At 42.7% G+C, this 4,836-nt stretch overlaps 1 protein-coding gene and 1 pseudogene across 2 annotated transcripts in view; one reads left to right on the forward strand and one right to left on the reverse strand.

The window, feature by feature from the left end:
• Window positions 1-4,836, reverse strand: part of LOC101591006 (zinc finger protein 419-like) — a 19,240-nt gene that overhangs the window by 9,512 nt on the left and 4,892 nt on the right. The window lies entirely within an intron of this gene.
• LOC101591407 lies at window positions 3,698-4,694 on the forward strand (annotated as a pseudogene).

Here is a 4,836-nt window from a genome sequence, read left to right on the forward strand (position 1 = left end):
GGGGCCAGCACAGCCTGCTCTTTTAGTTTATTTTTGGCAGAACCGGGAATTGAACTCAGGCACTTGAGCTTGCCAGGGAAGCACTTATTCCACTGAGCCATCTCCCCAGCCCCTCAACTGCTCTTTTAAATCCTACTTCTCTATTTCTCACTCACCTCTCACTCTCAAATCTGAAAGGCATAAACCTGGTCTCCCCAATGCCATGCCTTCCCCTTTTAGGAAGGCTAGGGAATCCCCTTGGAAGTTCCTATTCAAGGTACTACTCTATTCAGCAGTAGTTGATGTCATCCTTGGGACCTGGGAGAACCTCAAACCAAGAAGAAACTCACTGGCTTTTCTTTTTTTTTTTTTCTCCTTCTCTTCCCTAAAACTCACTTCCTTCTTCCTCTTCAGAGGCTTTCAATTTAATGTTGGTAATTTGCAGGGGGGAAATGGGAGCAAACAGCAATTGTAGAACTTAAAATTAGAGTCAAAAAGATGTTTTCTTGTTTCTTTACTCTGTAAATCCGAAAAAGTTCTTTTTCTCTTTACCTCTTTATAGAAAGCATAGCTATAGTCCTTAAGGGAGGAGCATACAGGGAGGGAATGTCCATGCAAATAAACCTAAAACACTTTAACATGGGTTCTGCCTATAGGCAAGGGTCCCCTCTACTGAGGTCCCAGCTACATCAGGCAGCCATAGGAGAGGGCTGCTCTGAGCTGCTAGGTTTGTGTCTGGATGCAGTCATGGGGGTAGGTTTTCTGAAAGAGGCTGAACCTGGAGTTTTGATTGGTTCATTGTCTAGTGCTGGGACTGGCAGAGTGCTACACCCTCTGTAGGGCAGATAGCCTGCACACAATACAAAGGAGGAAAAGAGGTTTGCTTTTTCCTTTTATTCTTGTTGCTTTTGCTGTCTTCCACAGCCATGAACTGCTGCCCATCTGCCATGCCGCCATGCCTGGGAGCCAACTGATTATGGACTGAAATCTCTACAAATAAATCTTTCCTCTAATCTGGGGTGTTTTGTATTTTGTCTCAACAACTGTAGTAATGTGTGATCAGCCTGGTGGGACAGCAGGCTGTGCTCCTGTGTGTTCCACAGGTGTGTAGATGCTATGAGTAGAAAAAGGAGGATCAGGCCTGGATCACTGGGTCGCCACCTCTGGCACTGGTCACAGGGCAACTGTTCCCCACTCTTCCTACCTAACCAACAGCTCCAAGCCTTGCGGAGAAGTTGGAGGTGAACCTCCTGCCACTGGGCCATGCCCCAGAGATGCACCCTAGAGACATGTATGTTGCCACAACCTCCAATCTCCCCAAGAAGAGCCCATTTTCAACCAACCTGAGATGTCCACAGGCTTATCTTCCTATCTAAGCTATTTATGCTTTTTAGTTCCTATAGACAGGGATACTCCAGATTTTTTAACCCCTCCTGAGTTCTTTACAAATGTTGCAAGAGTGTCCCTGTGGTGACTTCCCAAGGAAAGCGCAGCCCTCTGCGTGACTTCGTTCTAACCTTTCCATCTTACCGTGAAAGACAATAGTGCAAGTGCGCACTCTACAGGGCCTCTAGAAATGCCTGGAAACAGCCATGTACCAGGGCTAAGGACACTTATTTTTCTCCGGGTACAATAACAATGGGACTAACTGGGACTGTGAAATTCAGGGAAAAACTGGGTCAAGAACTATTGCTTGACCCCAGAGAAAACCTAAAAGAATTGTTTTTTCTTCCTCCCTTTTAAAAAGCCAGATCCTTTTTTTCTTGAGACACGGTCTCAATGTATAGTTCGCGACAGCCTTGATCTCACTATGTAGCTCGGGACTGGCCTCAAACTGTCTGTGATCCTTCTGCCTCAGCCTCTCAAGTGCTGGGATCATAGGCATGGGCCACCTGCCCAGAGTCAGATCTGAAAACATGTAAATATCTTAAAAGATTACGAGTAATTCAATATCTACTTCCAAACGTCTCTTCCAGGTTGTATTTACAAAACTGGAACTGCTTAAAAAGAAAAAAGTATTTTCCCTCTGTATTTCTCTAAATGTAAGTTAAAAACTAAAGCCATTAAGATCTCAAACAAGGTTTTATTTATTTTTAAAAAAAATTTTATTTCGGGCCTGGAAGACAGCTCAGCAGCATAAGTGCCTGCCTATCAAGCTCAAGATCTGGAGTTTGATCTCTGGTACTACAAAAAAGAAAAAAAAAAAAAGGACTTTTATTTATTTAGTACAGGGTCTCACTATACAGCTCTCACTCATAGTGATCCTCCTGTTTCAGCCTCCCCAGCACCGGGATTACAGGTGTACACCATGCCTAGTTTCAGTGGCCAGCTTGATATGTGGTACTGGGGTTCAAACCCAGGTCCTTGCACTTACCAGGCAGGTACTTAGACCACTGAGCTATCTTCCGAGTCCTCAAACAAGGTTTTATAACAAGGAAGGCGATAGGACAAATATCCCATCTATTCATCTGCAACTTTTATCTCCTTTTTCTGTCTCTTCCTTCATTTAACTATCTTAAAGCAACCAGAGTATGTAAAAATCTGTTATGATTTATATAAAAATAAAAAGCATTAATTGGTACATCCTAGCAGGAATTTTGACTTGTCAGTTACAAGTCTAAAACTAAGAGGTAAAAAAGATTATTATTAATTAAATATGGCCTACATACAAAAAGTACTGATTCAATGCAACTGCTCTATATGTCATGTTTTCTGGCCTATCCTGCACAGTAGGAATGATGAAGTAGGGTCACACAGATATGTCAGCAGATTAAAACATGCCCGTGCAGTGCTGGTCTGGGCCTGGTGGCACGTGCCTGTAATCCCAGGTCTTGGGAGGCTGAAAACAAGAGGATCACTACAGGTTGGTCCCATCTGCGTAGTCAGACCCTGTACTAAATACATTAAAAAAAAAAAAAAAAAAGGAAAAGAATGATGAAGCAAGTATGTTTAAATCAAGGGAGGGTATTTTGAGGATTAATAACAATATTTGTTTGACTAATAATTTTTTAGACACTATTTCAATTATATATGCTGTTTGTAATAATTGATTCAAGTGCCTGCAGTTGCCCTATTTACTTTATTTTTGAACTTATATTATTTTCTACTTTTTGTCCCTATAGACTTCTGGCTATTCAGCTGTTTACTAAAAAATTGGTTATACTGCAACTGTTATCAAATTCACTTGCAACAGTGAAGGAAGGCTCTTAAAAAAAAAAAAATAAAAAAACCCAACAGGGGCTGGGGAGATAGCTCGGTGGTCTAAGCACCTGCCTGGCAAGCATAAGGACCCAGGTCCAATCCCCAGTACTGCATGCTGGCCATCAGGCATGGTGGCCCATGCCTATAATCCCAGCACTGGGGAGGCTAAGACAGGAGGATCACTATGAGTATGAACTGCTTAGCAAAGCCCCACCCCCCAAAAATAAAACCACACATAGAATGTAGTGGTGCACACCTGTAAATCCCAGCATTTGAAGACAAGCAACTCAGAGTTTAAGGCCAGTCTGGGCTACAAAGCAAGACTCTGTCTCAAAAATAAATAGAACATGAGTCACTGCTGGGCTTGGTACCTTCTGCACTCTCCAGTGGCAGAGGGGGCTGCTGGGTTTCAACTCTGTGCAGGTGGGAACACTGGGAACCACCTAAGCAAGGAAGGATATGAGGAGGGCAGTGGACACAACTCCTTCAGAACAAAGGAAATTAACTTTTGATACCCATGCATTGGTTCAGGATTTAGAAACTCATAGATTTGACAAAGCACAGCTGGAGCTGGGGAGAGAGCTCAGCAGCATAAGTGCTTGTCTAGCAAGCACAAGGTCCTGAGTTTGATCCTCGATAGATACTGAGGGAAAAAAAAAGCCATGCACACACAGAAACAATTGTATCAGTGGGCCGGGGAGACAGCTCAGTAAAATAAGCACAGGGTCCTGAGTTCGATTTCAGTACTGTTTAAAAAAAAAAAAAAAGGAAGAAACAAACAATTATATCAGCATTAAGCACTTTATCAAATGTCAGTCTAGATACTATAAGGAGGTGGTCACTCAAGCACAATAGGATATAACAGTTCAACCAGGGCTAATGGCTAAAGGCTCATTTGGATTCTATCAGGAAAGATATGGTCATTCTAAAAAAATGAAATCTGAAAGGAGAGAATGATAAAATGGAAATTAAATCAGATCAAGTTAAATGACAACAGATGCATGAAACCAGCCAAATCAGAGCAGATAAACTGGACATCAACCTAGACAGGAGCAGAGTGACAGATACGTTTACAGATCAAGAAAAGCAACTAACGGAAGGATACCCAAATGACCACAAAGGATGTCTAGAACAAATTGGTATTTCAGAGAGCAGTAATAAAATTGACACTGAAACTGCTTCTCCTCAAAACACTGGTGGAGGGCTGGATAGCTTGACGGTCTAAGCACCTCCTGGACAAGTGCAAGGACCCAGTTCGATCCCCAGTACCACATGCCAAACCAGGTGTGGTGGTGTGCGCCTGTAATCCCAGCATTGGGGAAGCTGAGAGAGAAGGACCACTACGAGTTCAAGAAGTGAGGCCTTATGCCAAATAAAGATTTAAAACAAAACAACAACAACAAAAAAAAATGATGGAGTCTAACAAACTCGAGACAATTTGTTGTCTCACAGCCTCAGTGTTCACTAGCCTGGCAATAGCTTTGGGATTTTATAGATGCTGGAAGTACTACTGATGCTGCCACCACTGCTGCTAATGACTTCTTAGAACACTACAGGAGAGGGGCCGGGGAGGTAGCTCAGTGGAATAAGTGCTTGCCTGGCAAGTGCAAGGTCCTGAGTTTGATCCCTGGCACTACCAAAAAAAAAAAAAAAAAA

This window comes from Octodon degus, unplaced genomic scaffold, assembly GCF_000260255.1.
Source record: "Octodon degus isolate 3935 unplaced genomic scaffold, OctDeg1.0 scaffold00083, whole genome shotgun sequence".
NCBI lineage: Eukaryota > Metazoa > Chordata > Mammalia > Rodentia > Octodontidae > Octodon > Octodon degus.